Source organism: Equus przewalskii, chromosome 1, assembly GCF_037783145.1.
Source record: "Equus przewalskii isolate Varuska chromosome 1, EquPr2, whole genome shotgun sequence".
NCBI classification, from domain to species: domain Eukaryota; kingdom Metazoa; phylum Chordata; class Mammalia; order Perissodactyla; family Equidae; genus Equus; species Equus przewalskii.
The window spans coordinates 174,901,314-174,919,862 of NC_091831.1; the positions used below are offsets into that span (position 1 = coordinate 174,901,314).

General features: G+C 38.8%; 1 long non-coding RNA gene across 3 annotated transcripts in view; it reads left to right on the plus strand.

Annotated features, from left to right (window-relative positions):
* LOC139084807 (uncharacterized) overlaps window positions 1–18,549 on the plus strand; it is a 121,591-nt gene that overhangs the window by 40,255 nt on the left and 62,787 nt on the right. Inside the window, exon 4 of one of the 3 annotated variants that reach the window (XR_011542571.1) lies at window positions 3,607–3,653. The exons of the other annotated variants lie outside the window; for them this stretch is intronic. This is a non-coding gene — a long non-coding RNA (uncharacterized lncRNA). The remainder of the gene's footprint in view (window positions 1–3,606; window positions 3,654–18,549) is intronic. 3 annotated transcript variants of the gene reach the window in all.

Here is an 18,549-nt window from a genome sequence, read left to right on the forward strand (position 1 = left end):
AGATAGTCCAGAATAAAGAGTAGTTAGTGCATAGCTCACAATACATGCAGAAAGGTGAGGCCCATGAAGCGTCTCCCAACAGTAATCACCTATCACAGAGCTTCACAGTTCCTGACCTGTTGACATCAGTGACCTTCAGCTCCATTTTGTTTCACCTCCCCCTTCTCACAACTCTCCACTTGACTTTGCTGCCATCCAGAAGAACTCTTTCTGTAAAATCTTTTGTGAGGAAGATTGGCCCTGAGCTAACATCTGCTGCCAATCTTCCTCTTTTTCTTTGTTTTCTCCCCCAAACCCCAGCACATAGTTGTATGTCCTAATTGTAAGTCCTTCTAGTTCTTCTTTGTGGCATGCTGGCACAGCATGGCTTGGTGAGCAGTGCTAGGTCTGAGCCTAGGATCCGAACCGGTGTACCCTGGGCCACCAAAGCAGAGCTGCAAACCTAGCCACTACGCCACAGGGCCAGGCCCTTGTAAAATCTTAAAACTCTGAAATGACAAACTCTGACCAAAATCTCCTCTCCTCGTTCTTCTTCACTGAGACTAAATGTTCTGAAATTTTACCAGGCTTTCCCTCCCTCCAATCACCCCTTATTTTCCTCATCTATCTTTCCTTCCTGGCTCCACTCCTTCCCCTCTCAGGCTAAGCCCCAACCACTCTCTCTCACAGTGTCCTCAATGGTTCTGCCTCTATTCCTTGCCTTAAACTTGTTTTGACATTTTACAACTCTGCATTATTTACTACTTCCTTTCTGTTTCTGATGCCAAGCTTTTAAACAAATGTGGAGAAATTGAATGACCTTGTTGATGAAAGCATTAATAATGATGATTTCCAATTCCAGCAGCTTCCGTCCATCTCCCTAGTTCAGACTTCTTACTTGTAAAATATTTTAGACAGATGGTAAGCACCACAGCAATGAAAACTGGAATAGGCCTCAGATAATGGGCACAATAAAATGTTTATTATAATGCTAGCAGTAAATATAAGAGGCACTTCTCTGTGTTACATCTACCTGGGTAATGGACCAAAAGTATTTTAAGTTTACTAAAATGAAAAAAATTAAACCTTTCTTGAAGGTGGATTAAAATATAGCCCCAACGAACCTGCTTGATAGATCTATATTGTGGTTATCTTTACTGGATTTCAGTTCAAATTTAGGGAAGTAACTTTGCAAGGTGACTTACAAATTTTCCTGTTTTTTATTTTGTTATTTTCCATTAGACAGCTGAACACATCGCTGAGTGTCAAAAGCTTTTGGCATTGAGGTGGGTGAAGAAAATATGACGGTGGATGCTCTGATGATGGCTTTAGTTTATGAGGCATTTCAAGCTGTGCCTCTCCAACAGTTAAATCCTTCAGCATTTTTAGTGGGGTGAAACATCAAGTAATTTGAGAAACTTAAGCATTTTTGTTTCAAAGAAAAAAAGAGTCAGGTTTTATAGCCATTGGTGAAAGTGGGGAATATGATGGTTTTTAAGAGGGAGGCCTGAAACTGCACAAACTATAAGCGTTTTGACATTCTTTCCGATGTCTCTCCCTCAGGGCAGTTCTTAATGTTGCATTTGTGCTGACACCATCTAATAGGCTTCCAATATTTACATTCCGGATAATTATTGAGCAAAAATTTAAAAGGTAATAAAGTAGATGATGTGTCAAACGGGCAAAAGGAAAGAAGGAAGTCACCAGCCAGAATGAAGCTAAAGTCCATATGATTAACACACAAGAATAGAACTGAAAAACGGGTTGTGTTAAGGAGATTTTGTTAGTAAGTTTTCTCGAAATTTAGAAAAGATTTTTTTTTCTGCAGAAGCACTGTTAAAAATGGTAGATTCCCAGTCTTGGAAACAAAACCCTATTTAACTTGCTATGAATCTGAATCGTAGAAAGTACAATAGCGCTATCAATACAATCAGGGACCTTAAAATAACCGTGGATGCTGCTTCCAATAGTGGGGAGGGTTTTAGGCTTGATTGCTATTCCTGGCTCCTCCGTTAACTTAGGCGAGCTGCTTAATCTCTGTAGGTATTCTTGAAGTAAAGAAGGTGGATTTGATAATCTTTCAACTCACTTCCAGTTCTAAAATTCTTTTGTATTCCTGTCCCTGGTACCTATTTTCTTCCCTTTTTAGAAACATGAAGACCTTACAGAATTCTTCAGAAGCAATTCCTCTGTCTTCGTGCTGGCATTAGGAAAAAAAAAATTAGTCTCTCCCTCTCTCTTTCATCAGAATAGATTATAGGTTCTCATTTTGTGGGCTATTATATATTTGGGTGGTATTCACCATCTTTATGCTTCTGAAATAATGGCAATGCCATGTTTATGCTCAAATAGTTTCCTTTGATAAAGATAAAAGCAGATTGCAGGAAGCTGTGATCATCTCAGCGACAGTCTCTTGGGGTTTTCTGCAGTAACTTATTTCAGAAAAGCTCAGTGATTTAATGTACATTAACTCACTGATGCTCACGCGGGCCTGTCTGAGAAGAGGGAAGGGCTGGTATTTTACCATTATGTATTCTTACAGATGGGCACAGAGGAGCTACTGAAGTGGAATGGTGTGGATTTAATCTGACTAAAAGGCATCTCAGGTTTTAACTCCCTCCTCTGTGGGAAGAGAGCCCCCAGTGCCTGTCTCCACATAACACTTAGCACAGTGCATTGCTTTTACTTATTTATGAATCTTTCTCACCCGCTAGGCTGTGAGCTTTTCAAGTATCCCGCCTAGCACATAAAGAGCCCTGGTGTGTTGCTTCCTGAAATGACATGGAACTTACCCTCTGTCACCCAGTTTCATTGTTGGACCTGGACCATATTTGCAGACCCAGTTTTGCCAGATCCGTGGTATATTTACCAGGGATATTTCCCTGGGACCCCTGTCAAACCCCTAAATTTCAGAGCATGGCAATATTTGCACAAGGATTTGACTTTCTTTAGAATCACATTTGTGTCTATCTTGTGCTACAACTTAATTATCTTTTCAAATTTGATTAAATAAAGCTTTCTCTCTTACCTGATGCCTATTTTCCCCAAAGTCACAAACTTTATTGCTTTGAGAGTGACTACAAGTACAAAAGAGATGTCAGGCCGAGATGCAGATTATATTCATCAGATTTTTAAATTCCTGGGATGATGATGATGATATTATTAGATAATGCTTGTTACTTCTTCCTTTGTGCCAGGCACAGTTGTGTTTTATGTGTATTTTTACTCATTTCTCAAACCAGTGAGGTAGGTATCATCTTCATTTCCATATGAACAAACAGAAACGTAGATTTAGTTTAACTTTCACAAAATGGGCAATTAGAGGCAATAGGCTTCAAACCTGTGCGTACTTCCTTTAGAGTCTGTGCCTTTATGTTTAACTGCCTCTTGGAGGTAAATTAGTTTCAATTTTTTTTGCTTTAAACAGTTTGAAAGGAAAGCAATCAGCATTTTAACAAAGATATCAGGGGATTTTGGTAATTGCTGAATCCTTTGGCGGGACCCCCTAATAAGCAGGCCAAAGTTTAGTTGTAGATTATAATTTCTAAAGACATACTACCAATGACTTATTGTAGATTTTTAGCATTTGAACTTTTAATATGTGCAACTTTTTTTGATTATTTGCAGGCATACTTACAGCTTCCTGATATGTAATTATGTGTCATTTGATTGAGGTAAGAATTCCAATCCTCTGTGCTTTGCTGTGGTGTGTGGGAAGGAGTCAATTGCGTAGTCAATATTTACCATTTTGGTTGCTGGGCATTTAATTCTTCTTTTTGGTCAAGAACTCTGACTGAGCTTCAGAGGAACGGCTCCTGCCTCACTCTCAGCCCCTGTACTTTCAGTAAAGCAGCTCAACATCCCCTCATTCCAGGGGTAGAACAGGCAGCCTCAGGTTATTCCAATCAATCCTTTCTGTTCTCATTACAGTTACTGCTTCAGAGATGGGCACTGCAAAAACTCCCAGGGGTCTTCACAGCTACACTAGATGTTTAAACTCACTTCCATATGTCGCCCCTGATACTAGTCTACCCAGAGGGTTACAGGGGAGGAAACACGCTTGCTTGTGGCGTTAGACGTTCTTTCTCTACAAGAGTCCTTGCAGCAGTCCATCCTAGCAATACAGCTCTGGTGCAAGAAGACAAGATCCATACTGCACAGGTGAAGAAGACATGCCCTATGAGAGCCAATATCTTTTGCAGCAAATCCATAGGCTTAGCTTCCAGGATCTCTGCAAGACAAATATCAGTTATAAGAGTCACTGAGCTCAGGGGAGCCCAACCTCATTAGCTGTTCAGTTGATTTATAGTTCTTCCAAGTCTTGATGCAATTTATTAACCAAGGATCATTTTTATTGTAAGACAGTTCGTCTAGCAATATCGTTGACTCTTGACTCTTATCAGATGTCTCGGAGAAGAGAGCTGGACAGTTGACCAAAGGTCAGATTCTCATTCAGCACAAGAAGTGGTTTTGTTAACCCTTTATCCATAGGCACTAAATTCTGGGACTTTAAAAAAGTTATCAAGGAAGCAGGCTCTATCTTTGCCTCTAGACTTTGACCTGAAAGAATATATCACAGGGAATTCCTGTAGCTACATTACTGCCACCTGAGAATGGACCTAATTCAGAAGAAACAGAGCTTGGCAAGAGGGGAAGAAAAACCTGGTCCTGGGGTTTAATAAGCCAGGACCGAAAGCTATTCTCCTCAAGGTTTCTTCAGCCACTTAAGTCAACAATTTTACCTTTGGCTCAAGCCACTGTGTGTTGGGCAAATGGCGCTGAGTGGGTATTCAATAAATGATTGTTAAATGAAGAAATCTGCATTACTAACCATTTCTATTTTTCTTTTTGAGTGGCAAAATGAGGACAGATTTATTTTTTACAAAGAAAAAAAAATCTGTAGATACGTTGATGCTTAATGAGTAGCAAATATGATAATTCTGTTTTATCTAATCATATACTCAGATTTAGCAGTATAAACGCAATAAAATAAAGTTGAATAAAAATTACAAGAGCTAGAAAATAGCTGAATGATGGCATTACAGCTGGGTACCCTTTGACTAATTAGACTGATTCACTCATTGATGTATTCAACACTTACTTACCAAGTATTATGTGCAGAAGACAAAAGCCTTTTGACTTTTAGAAAGTAGAAATGACCAGGTTTAACAAACTTGACAGAAACACTCATCCAAGAAGTGGGAGAGCCAGAACCTAGTCTTGGTTTCGTGAATGGTTAAATAAGGGCAGTGCTGTCTGCTTGTTAGCCTCTCACGGGTTGTTGAGACATCACACCTGCAAAGCTCCTGGCATCAGGGCTGCTGTGCTGCCCAGCTCCAGGGGCAGCTTCCACACCACGTCTCGGTGCATAGCCCTCCTGGAATTCTGGTAAGTGTTGCTCTACTGATATCTACTAATTAGTGTAACTGTTAATTTGAACAAGCACAAACCATGCGATAGAATCAGAAAGCAACTGTCTTAGTTGGTTCCGGCTGCTGTAACAGAATATCATACACTGGGTGGCTTATCAACAACCGAAATTTGTTTCTTATGATTCTGGAGGCTGGGAAGTCCAAGATGGAGGTGTCGGCAGATTCGGTGTCTAGTGAGAGCCTGCTTTCTGGTTCAGAGATGGATCTCTTTTCACTGTGTCCCCACATGGTAGAAAAGGCAAAGTATCTGTCTGGAGTCTCTTTTATAAGGGCAGTAATCCCAATCATGAGGGCTCTACCTTCATGACCTAATCACCTCCCAAATGCTCCACCTCCTAATGCCATCACATGGGGGGGGGGGTAGTTTTCAATATATGAATTTGGGCCAGGACAGAAACATTCAGTCCATAGCCACAATGTTGTCTTCCTTATTCCTTTAAACTTCATTCAGTGGAAATATTTCTTTTCCTGTAACTGTCCAAAAAGTCAGGAAGGTGCTCAACTTTTCTGGTTATCTATATGTAATACAAATTATACTGATCCAGAAATTAAATTGCCTAACCCCATATGGTTGTCAAAACTTCAACCTTGATTTAAAGTGGAAACTTCTGTCCCTGAGCTTAAATTTTCTATGGGCTGGTTGCATGTGTTAGAAGGGGAGTGCACTGACAGCTTCTGTCTCTTCCAGTCCCTTGTGTGTTTACTTTTCTCTATGCCTGCTAACGAGGATTCCTGACTCCTCTGGGAGTTGGGTGGAGGGTGTAGTGAAGAAGTGAAAAAGGGCAGGGAAGTTTTTCCTTTGCAGGTTCTCTGAGTTTGGTGGATGCTTATGTATGACTCTGCTGTGAAGACTTATTTGTGGTTTCTTTAGAGATGCTCCATTTTCTGGAGACCTCTTATCTAGAGTTGCCTTGACAAGGGAAGGTACCCCTTTATTGTCCCTTGTCTCTTACAGCTTCTTCTTCAGCCCCTGAGAATTCAACCATTCACATTTAGCTATTTCTGCTGAGGACTCATCATCTGTCCGGCGCATCCTCTTAGACAAGACCTAAAATGACCCCACTCTAGTGCTCTCTTGCACATGGCTCCCAGAAAACCCTCTAGAGTCTTTTGTTCTGATACATTCCAGGTGGGGGGCATAAATCACCAAATTGCTATTTCACTTTTGCTCTGCCCTCAAAATTTCTGGCCTTAGATTTTCTCAAGTGTGAGTCAGACATTAATTCAGTCTCTCTCCCACTCTGAAATAGCAGTTATTAGATTTTTGGAGTAGTCTTATTAAAGCTTTTTCACTAGACTTATGGCAAGGAAATATACATCTTTCCTCAGTTTTTAGGAAGGTTAGGGTCCACAGCATCCCAATGATTATTTTGATAGAGCTATGTTTACTCTTGACCTTTTATATCCTCTATGTGGGGAAGGGGTTTAAGAGCTATGTAACTGATTTTCTAATACATTTTTATAAAAATCAACTTTAACGAGGTATAATTTATGTATGATACAATGCACTTATTTTAAATGTCTGGTTCAATGAGTTTTGACGGATGAATCCACAGATGTAACCTCCATCATAATTAATATATAACATTTTCATCACCCCCAAAAGTTTGCTTATTCCCTGGTGAAATTAATTCACCTCCTCACCCCTGGACCCGGGCAACCAGTGATCTACTTTCTGTCGGTATAGCTTAGGTTAGCCTTTTCTGGAATTCCCTTTCATGGGAATCATATAGTATGTACTCTTCCATATCTTCTTTTGCTGAACATACATTTTTGAGATTTGACCACATTAGTTCATTCCTTGTTTTGCTGAATAGTGTTATATTGGCTGGTTATACCACAATTTTCTTGTCCATTCCTGTTTATGGTCATGTGAGTCGTTTCCAGTTTGGGCTATTAGAAAAGAAGTTGCTGTGGCATCCTATGATGAGGTAGATCTGGTTCTCTTTATGGAACATATTCTAGTTTATCTTTGCTTTAACCTTTTATTTTGTGGAAAAACTGAAGTTTTTGTCACAGAAGATAAACTGCGGCAATGTTTGTTATTTAAATGGCTTATTTTTTACTCACATGCTAGCATGCTTCATATCCAATTGCAATCCAGTTACAATATATAGTTGTCACCTTTGGCATAGTGGGCCATTAGTTGTGAATGGGGCCTTTATAACCTTGTGGGAAAGCCTTGGAATGTGTACCTCTCTATCTTACCCCCGTCTTTACATGGAGATTTTTGTCCAGCTCTTCTCATGCCCACACTAGTTGGTAAAGATGAGCCACCAACACTCCAGTGCATTCCAGATTGTCCTCCTGTGTGTCTCCAGTCTGCTCCTGTGTCTGCCTGGCCATAGACTCGAGGCTCTTGTTCTTGTTATTAACTCTGTTCCTGCAATTCTGGATTTATCATTGGTATTGGTTGTCAAGGGCTTAGATGTTTAGTTGTCCTTCAAGGATTTAGCCTAGAACTTCCCTACATATAGTCCCCAAGGTAGGTAACTATCCCCTGGCTCAGTCCAGGTTCTAAATCCTACTTGATCCCCAAAGATGTTTGTGTTCAGATGTAGGCACTTTAAATCATATAATATGAAAAATGGAAGGAAATGGACATATTTAGCATAATGGAGAGAAGACCAAATATAGATAAGACCACTGTCTTCAAATATTGGAAGTCCTGATGAGAAAGAATAAGTGGATTTTTTCCCTTCCTTTGGGGGAGGGCTCCAAGGTGTAGAACCAGGATCATCGGGTAGAAGATTTTGGGATCATATTTGTCTTGGTCGTCAGAATCAGCTAAAAGTGAAATGGGCTGTGATTGAGAAGCAGCGGACTAATGTCATTGCAGGGGTTTTAAGGTTAGGCACCGGGTGATGATTAGTAGAGTGGTGAGATTAGATAATCTTAAAGTTCCTTCTACTTCTGAGGTTTTTTGAATCTATGAAACCTATTTTTTGAGGGTCTTCCTATGGGAAACTGCTCAGGTATATTACTGGCTAATATGCTAACCTTGATTCTTCAACTCTTAGGCAAGGAATGGTAGAACACTGGCAGAGTTTGTTCACAGAACCAAAAAGGTGAAAAGTTAGGATGTGAAATGGGAAAGTAACAAAACAAGCAAATAAACCTTAAGGTTCAAAGTGGCTACGAGTGGCCTGAGAGTAATAATAGGGCTCTAATTTCTCACCTGAGAGTAATGAGGTGGGCAGGTCAAAAAACAACCAAATAAACACACAAACTTTCGAAGAAAAGTGTTGCCATGAATAGATTGTGAGACGGCTGCGCACCTGCGATACTATTAGTACGATCTGCTGGCTTTCACTAAAAAAGATCTGACTGGTACCCCTTTCTTCTAATTTTTATTTCATTTTGGTAAACCATCATCACCCTTTTCATTAAAATGCAGAGTGGAATTTCTATTATTAGCTGTCCCATTAATTTTGATGGCAACAATGAAAAGAAGTCCCATGTTTTTACCAAAAGAGCTCCAGGCTACTCAGATTCTAGGGAAATGCTGTGCTAACTTTGACGTGGCAGTTAAGATGGCAGTCACTGAATTGCTTAAGTAGATGAAAAACAGCTTGTTTTCTTTGCTTTCCTACAGAATTCCCAGGTCAATTTTCTTTTGAAGCTTCATTAACTGACTTTACACTGTTACGGTTACTTAACACGGAGTTGGGGTACAAATGCTTATTTAACCACACAATGTGGTTTAGCAATATGCTTTTTAAAAAATCGTTTTTCAGGACACATGTTGTACTTTATTAGTTTTAAAAAATCCATAATGTATTTTTGTGGTTACAAGTGATATCAATATTCTAGTTAAGCAAGTTGGACTTTCTATTCTAAAGGCTGCTTTTTGGGTATTTTTTTCCCTTCTCTTGTTTTAAAGGATAGTTTCTTCCTAATCAGCTGAGTTTGGAATTTCATAGTTTGTATGTACCTCAGCACAATTTTGTAGGCATAGGTAATTAATAAAATTAGTGGTTGGGCTTCCCAATTCTGATATTTTATGAGAGGCTGCATTTCATTAGCAGAATATCCTCAAGCATGGTACATAAAGAACGCTGCCAAATGATGCACTAGAGAACCAAGTAATAGCTCAGAGATCAACCTTTGGACCAGAGCATCGTGTTATGATGCCTCTTGGACTTCATCACTGATGGAAAGACACAAGGGGCAAGCACATTGGGACAGTGGGATTTTTTTCAGTAGAGAAAGGTGGACATTCATTCCCTTGAGCCCTGCAGTTAGGCAGAGGATAGGATGAGAGCTGATCCTGGGCTTCCATCCAAAGTGCTACTGGTTACAGCAGCAACAGCGGCACCATATGTGTTCATTGTAAACCGCAAAAAGACATATTAACCTCAGATGATCAAAATGAAAACATGGTTAATTTACGTCAGTTTGAAAAATATAGAATAAAAGCTAGTCAAAAACAGGGATTAAAGTTTCTACTAGTTGAAAGTTGTTTTTGATGCTAGCCCTACTCATTTTTCTGAGAACTCCCTTGAACAGGTGGAGAGCTCTGTGGGACTAAGATTTCACATGGGCAGGAATTGTGTCTCACCTGCCTTTCCAGTCCCTGGGGAGGGAGGGAGGGAAAGGAGGGCGCTTGCGTGCATAGGCTTCAAACTGAATCCCAGGTTGGTGACTAGAGAGCTCCTAGTCACCAACCAGCTGGTGGATCTAGATAGAAATATAGGAGAGAGCCCGCATTTTTACCAAAGGTGGAACTCAGGTTTATGTGTGCCAACAGGAAGTCTAGATGGAGATAGCCGTGAGGTTAGATGAAATTGCCCAGTGAGGGTAAATGTTAATCAGGGACTTTACTTAGAGTATATCTTCATTCATTATCATTTTGCTTAGCTTTGAATTTTACTAGGGCAAGAATTTCATATTATATATTTTATTATTCCTAAGGCCCAGCACAGATCTCTTGAATAGAGCTCGAATATAGCCAAATGTATCTTTCTTAAATTCCTAGATAATACTTCCATCCAGTAGGGAAATTTAATGAATTTTTGTTTTAGAAATAAAGATTTGGGTTGGGCTCATACTATGCTTGTTTCAGATGTGTGTGTATGTGTGTAAAAGCATGCAAAACAAAAAAGAAAGGAAGACAAAAAAGGTATCTTACATGTGTTAAAAAAGCATTTTCTCCTAGTTTTCAGATTGATAAATATACAAATATACTCTCTAGTCCAAAGGATAGATTTTGGTGTGTTCGTCATTGTTTAGCTCAAAAGCCCATATTTAAAAAAAAAAATTAATCTTCCAATTTCTTGCTCTTTAATACCTTCTGAAGCACTTATTCTTGGAACAAAATACCTTTTGAATCTTTCACTGAATGTTAATCCTTCTTAAAATTGGAATTTATTTTTTGTTAAGAGTCATTTAACTGGAATCCCTAACAAGTCATAGCTTTGATGGGTTTCAAATAGAGCAAAAACATTTCTCTGAGAAAAATATTACAATACACATGATGAGACATTATTTCAGAAATAACTTCATGAACCTCAAATCGGATACTTTTAATTATCCTTTGTCTGAGATAGGATTTGTGTCTAATTTATCTGAGGATGTCTACAAACTCATTGGGGATAAAGGGCCTTTGCATTTTGAGAGGTCATTTAGGGATTCTGTCAATGAAAAGGATGCTAATATTAAGAACTTTTCCCCAGAATCTATCCCTTCATAAAGAACTATGATTTAATACCAAAAAGTGGTAGAAAGAAACTGATACGCACCATAGCTTTATCTTGTCCAATGATATAGAACATATAGAAAAGGTATTTGGTGTGAGAAAGGCCTGTTCTTCTTTGGGAAACATTTCCATCAATAGGAGGTTAATTGGAGAACTAATTACCTAATATAATATCAAAAACACCATAATCTTACCGATTATCAGAAATGCAACGTGTACTGAGAGTGGCTCAGATGGCTGCGTACTAAAACCACACCCATGTCTGTGGCGGAAGAGATATTTCAACATGTGCTATTATCAGCTGTGAGGCAATCTTCCCACCTCTTCCTACATTCTCCTCGCTTTTCAACTTTCCACCAGATTTAGAACGAATTCTGCATTGCGTTGGATGAAAGAGCATAAAACCACAGGACTCAGAGGACGCTACCAGAAACCCTGAGAGATCTTGACCTGTTTTTCCCTAGTAGAGAAAAGGCCACATACAGTGCTCAGAGATATTTGGTGTAAAATAGTTAGGACTTCTTCCTGGTTTGAGGTGAGCATCCCTGAGTCTTGGAGCAGACTTAGCTTGGGGCTGACGTCCAGGAGGGGAAGAATAAGAGATTGGGCTTGAAAGCTGATTTGCAGGGAGTGCTAGAAAGAATGCCTTTGGCTCTTGCAGCTAATGGATCTCAAGGGAGAAGATAAACAGACAACATTTTCAAGAGAGGCAGCAGTTTTCGTTATTTAGTGTTGATGGAGCATAGGAAAGTTCTAATTTACATACTGAATACCAAGTACTGAAGGAATGGAAAAGATGCATCACAGCTTAGTGAGAAAAGACTTCTGTCGTTCTGGCAGTAGTCTGATCTTTAACTAGTTTTGTAATCACAAGAAAGTGCAAGCTCTGAGCCTCAACTTCCTTGTCTGCTAAATGAGTGCTGGTCTGTATTACTGGTTGTAATGTCCTAGGGGTGTTCTGGAAATCTGTGGGGATGTTTTTAATTATCAAAAGGATTGGGATAACTCAACTCACATTTATTGGGTGGAAATCTGAAATGGCTACTGTCCTGAAATAGGTAAAATGGTCTTGCACAACAAAAATTGTCCCTAATCCAGGAAATACAAATCAAAACTGTACTAAGATACCACCTTACACCTGTTAAAATGGCTATAATCACTAAGACTAAAAATAATAAATGTTGGAGAGGATGTGGAGAGAAGGGGAACCCTCATACTCTGCTGGTGGGAATGCAAACTGGTGCAGCCACTATGGAAAACAGTATGGAGATTCCTCAAAAAACTAAAAATAGAGCTACCATATGACCCAGCTATCCCTATACTGGGTATCTGCCCAGACAACTTGAAATCAACAATCCAAAGTAACACATACACCCCTATGTTCATTGCAGCACTATTCACAATAGCCAAGACATGGAAACTATCCAAGTGCCCATTGACTGATGATTGGATAAAGAAGATGTGGTATATATATATATACAATGGAATACTACTCAGCCATAAAAAAAGACAAAATCATCCCATTTGCAACAACATGGATGGACCTGGAGGGAATTATGCTAAGGGAAATAAGCCAGTCTGAGAAAGACAAATACCAGATGATTTCACTCATATAGAATATGAACAAACACATGGACAAAGAAAACAGTTCAGTGGCTACCAGGGGAAGGGGAGTGGGGGTTGGGCACAGGAGGTGAAGGGGAGCACTTGTGTGGTGACAGTCAAGAAATAATGTACGACTGAAATTTCACAATGATGTAAACTACTATGAACTCAAAAAAAAGAAAAAAAAAGAAGATGTAAACCTCTAATGTTATAGTTAGGAAATCTGGAGTTGTGTAATTCAAACTTTCTTAATGAGAAAATCAAGTATTGATCCATGTCGATGAAAATAATCCATAACCAATCTATAAATGAAAATTTGGGAGAGTTTATTCTGAGCTGAAATCTGAGGACCATGGCCCGGGGCCTTTCTTCCTGAAGGAAGAAAGGGCACCGAAGAAGTGGGGTGCACAGAGTGGTTATATACCCCCAAACAGGATGTTTCACATATGATTGAAATGTCCCTTTTACAATAGTCGCGAGACTGCTCTGTCGGCACAGCGATTGATGGAAACAGCAGGTAGGTCTGCTGTCTCGGTGAACACAGCAGGGTGGCAGGTCTGCTGTCTCGAGCTGTGTGGTCACAGGTGAGCTGGGTGGTCAAAGGTGAGCACAGCGATCAGTTCCTAGCCCAAGGAAAGATACTTATCCTTAAGGAAATGCCAATGTAGGGGGGAAGTTGCACTTTTATCTTAAGGCCATTTGTTCTTGGCATAGTAAATGTTTTAAAGCAGATATACAGTGCATGCTTAACGGCCACAGTCAGGCCCTTTTGGGAAAAAAAGTCAGGCCGAATTAGGTTTATACCAAATGTCTTCCTCATACACTCCAATATATCTTATTGCTTGCCATTTTTATTTGTCATCCACAACGTGCATTTTTGACTCAGTAAGCTTTCTTAAGAATCTTACCCGTTCAGTGCATGGCGATTGGGTCTTATTCCATAGGCTGGCTATGTCATAAATTTTACAATAAATTGCCTACTAGCTTAAAAAAAAAATTGTCCCTCATCCAGGCTGACTTTCGAATGTCCCAGAGACCATTCACTTGACAGACAAAACCTGTTTGTAGTTTTCTGAGCCTAGAAACAAACTCATTTTACATGTATAACAAAGTATTGTCTGTTAAGAAATATAAGTACAAAGTTTAACATGTTATATTACAAGAATCAGTATGTGTATATCGGGAGAACATTTTAATTTTTTTCTTTGGGATTTTTCAAAGAATTGTTCATTATCCAGGAAACGAAGTTTCACCTGGATGTTCCCCATGGAGGTTGAGTTGCTAATACTCTTATGTCAGTCTGCGTTTGTAGCCATGATGGTCACAGTGTTTATGCAGAGCTCGTGTCTGACTACGTTGTGTTTCTTAATGTAGTTGTACCCAAGTATCTACACTTTGGAATACGTATTATGTTAAATTAATTTCCTTGTCGTTCTCTTTTTTATTACAGTATGGAACTACACATACATGTTTGACATTGTGTGCAGGCTAGTTATATTATCTTTGATTTCAACTTCAGGATAATAAAGGGGCCATTACTTAATATTTGATGTGAAAAGAGGCATTGGGTCTGATGGGGCTGAGAACCACTGGATTAGATGATTTCTCAAATTGCTTCCATTGTTGTCAGCATGTGTTGCTAAATAATCTGACTATAGCAGATGCCTTATAATCAATAGATGCTTAAATTTATTTGTCCCATTTTAGCAGGAAAAGATAACATCATGGAAAGGACCAAAAGAATGATGAGGAAATGAGCTGGCTAGGGTGAGGTGAGAGAGCAATCGAGAAGAGTTTAACTTCTCCTTTTCTTGTATTTCAGAAATTTTAAAATTACCATGATGTGCCTGCTACTTGTTACTAACTAGAGTTTAAGATAAAGTAATATATGGGCCAGGCCTGGTGGCCTAGTGGTTAAGTTTGGTGCACTCTGCTTCTGCTGCCCAGGTTCAGTGCCTGGGCGTGGACCTAGATCACTCATCTGTCAGTGGCCATGCAGTGGTGGGGGCTCACATACAAAAAGAGGAAGATTGGCAACAGTTGTTAGCTCAGGTGAATCTTCCTCAGCAAAAACCCCAAAAAACAAAAAACAAGAAAAAAAAAGACAAGGTAATATATGGTCTTTGAATATATGATTATTAAATATATAGCTAAGAATATAAATAGTTATTTCTCAAAGTTTTTGCATTTCTTGAGCATTTATCATCTCATTCACATGAACAAGTTCACAGCCTTCTAGATGTTTTACTTCTAACCTGTTAAATTGACACCACAAGTCTTAAACAATTACTGGAATAATTCTCTGAAACTTAAAATGTTAATATAAAATATTTTTAAAACTATTTTTTGGAATATAAAAGAATATTTCACATTATAGAGAGTTTGAATTAGAGAAGATACTACCTTCTCATGCTTCGTGTGTCTATTTAAACATCATTTTCTGGGGGAAGTCATCCTTCCCTAACAATCCTACCTAAATTAGGTCCTTCATGTCACTATCTTAAAACTTTTTCTTTTGAACTACTTCTAGTCTTACGGAAGAGTTGCACAGATAGAACAGATTTTCCTTGCCCTTTACCAAGCGTCTCCTAATATTAGCACTTAAGATAACCATGGTATGTTAATTAAAATAAGAAATTAATACTGATATGCTACTAACTAAACGATAGATTATACTTAGATTTTACCATTTTTTACACTAATGTCTTTATTCTCTTCCAGTATCTAGTCCAGGATCCCACATTGCATTTAGTTGTCGTAATCTTTAGTTGCCTTTGATCTGTGACAATTTCTGTCTTTTTTATCTTTCGTGACCTTGACATTTGAGAAGAGTACTGGTCAGGTGTTTCGTTGAATGTGCCTCGGTTGGATTTCTGTGATATTTTCTCATAAATAGATTGAGGTTGTGGACAGGAAGGAAGAAGTGAGATGCCGTTCTCAGTGCGTCATATCAGGACATATGTGATATCTGAATGTCTTATTCTTGGGGAGTTAACCTTCATCACTTGATCAAGGTGGTGTCTGCCTTGATCAGAATAGTTGTCCTTTGTTCTCCATGTATTTATTCAGTCATTTATTTACGTCAATTTGGACTGATGGCTACTTGTTTTTTGGGTTAGAATTCAATATCATCATTATACTTTTGCTCAAATTGTTCCAACTTTGGCCACTGCGAGCTTTCAGGTCAGCTCCCATGCCATTTTGACATTCCCCCACCTGTTCTTTCTTTTTCCTTTAAGTACTTCCTTGTGTCCAAGCATCACAAAATGCTCCGGGTTAATTTTGTACTTCTCCCTATCCCAGACATGGAATCAACTGCTTCTTCAAGAAGTCCTATTTTAAAGGCATATCTTTCTCTACAGAACTATCACAATTTGAGGCCATTCAAGAAGCATATATTTTTATCAACAGTCGCTTATCTTGGACTTGACGATTTTATTTTCTGCAGTGAAAAAATGCTTGATTTGCTCCATCTCTACAGGAAATTTATGAATTGTTAAATGACTGCCTGCTTCATTAAATATCTAATAGTTTATACTCATCTGCTACTCTCCTTTTTGTAATTACTTTTGTTTCTCCATCTTTGAATTATTATTTGGAATTTATTTCACTCATTCAATGAGCACCAATGTTCTAGGCACTAGGGATAATAGAAATACACGCCTCAGAAAGGTCTCTGCTCCCATAGAACTCCCATGAAAGCAAATGGCTTTCTTAAAAATCGAAACCAAAACTCTTTTTCTGGAATGTGCATACATGATAGCTGTCCTGAAAGTACCGGGATTTGTGTATCATGAAAGCCCCTGAAATAGACCATTGAAAATTATCTGCATGTTTACATCTTAAAGACGGAACTGACATAGGAGGTGCTATTAAGTCTAAACCCTAATGTGAGCATCACTGTTTTTAACTGAGTCTCAGACTTCCCAACTGGCTCCCAGTGCTACTCTGGATGTCCACACCCAGGCCTGTCTTCCCCAGGTATGTCTGTGAGATGCTGGCAGGAGTGTCATGGATTCATAAGATTTGCCTAGAGACCTAGCTGTGCTGTCTATTAGCTCTATGAGCTGAGATCACTTTATTTTTTTTATTCTCTATTTTATAACTTCCAAATGTGTACCTAATTCACATACTAATTATGAGGATTGACATAAAATTCATAAATACATTCTCTAGAGGAACAAAAATTCTTAGTCTTGGTAAAATCTCTCTGAATGATACGTAAGCTTTTCAGGAAGTAGATCTACACAGGAAAGTTGTGGGAAATAGATGGGATCTTTTGAAATTTCCCAATTCCTGATATGTGGTTGAGTCCTCTATCCCCAAAGCTGATCCTGACACGCCTTCATAACCTGATCTCTTCAGTTACACCTGTGAAGGAGGCTTTGTTAATAGAGCAGGAATCATGTGCTATTACCTTTTTCATAATCTTCGGTACCTTTAATGTCTGGCTAATAATATTTTACTAAGTAAACTTTTTCTTTTTTGAGGAAGATTGGCCCTGAGCTAACGTCCACTGCCAATCCTCCTCTTTCTGCTGAGGATGTTAGGTCAGGGCCAATGAGCTATCATCCATGCCCATCTTCCTCTACTTTATATGTGGGACACCTGCCACAGCACGGCTTGATAAGCAGTGCTAGGTCCACACTTGTGATCCAAACTGGCGAACCCCAGGCCGCCAAAGCAGAGCATGCAGACTTAACCGCTACACCACCAGGCCGGCCCCACTAAGTAAACATTTGAATGAAAACATTGCTTCCTTGTTTGTAAAAAATAACTTGTATTTCCATAACCATAGACTATATGTAGGAGTATGTATGTATACATATGGGGAGAAGTAGAGTTTCTGCAGTGACACCAGAACTAGGGACCGCACGAGAATTTTGAAAGTTGAAAACATTTGGCTTATCTATCAACACTTCTACAGTTCTATGGAAGCTTCTGTTTCCATCCCTGATGAGGGAGGCACCGTTCGTTTACAGGCTTTGGAAATAAAGGGGATCCTGTGTCCCCCTCAAATTTCCAAAGGAGAAAAAAATTAACCATTGAGATTTGATACACTTATCACAAATACAAGGAGATTAACAAATTGTGAAGTGATTTTAGTTAGGTCATGTTTATGCATCTTCTTATATATAACTGTGGCATTTTCTGTTTTCTAGTTTTGGGAAAATTACTTATCTGTGTTTATTAAACATATTTATATTCCAAGATATAATGCATTCAGATTATTTAGTTGTTTATGAGAATGTATTGATATATATTATGAATAAATTGATGTCCATTTTCACATTTTGTTAATTATCTGTGGTTTTTATAATCAATTTCTAAGTGTGCCATCATCCGAGCAATCAAATTATGGACTGTGCACTGAGAAAACAAGTAATAATTAGCTTCTTTATTATACCACAAAAGTCGTTTGTTTATTTTTACTCAGTGAAAAAGTCCATCCATTCCTAGTTCATAGTGATTCAATAAACACGTTAGAAAGGCAGCAACCAGCAAATGTGAAAGTGGTCAAAACAAAGCCATGTGATTATAATTTGCTTTTTAAATTCTAAAGTGTTGACGGTTCACGATGTGGGGAGATTTTCTGGAAAACAAGTAAGTCTATACTTTCCACAAATCCGGCTCTGTAAATTGGAGTGTTCGGAGTGCCCGAGGGGCTGGAGAAGGGCAGTGTTTAACTGGGGCTCTCTTACTTCCATCTGGACCTTTGTCTCTTGATTTGTTTAATATTTATTTTGAATAAAGCATTCTAGGGGGGAGAGGATTTAAAGCGTTCTGTAAGTGTGCTTGTATTTAATCAATGGAGCTTCTGAACAGAAGATATTC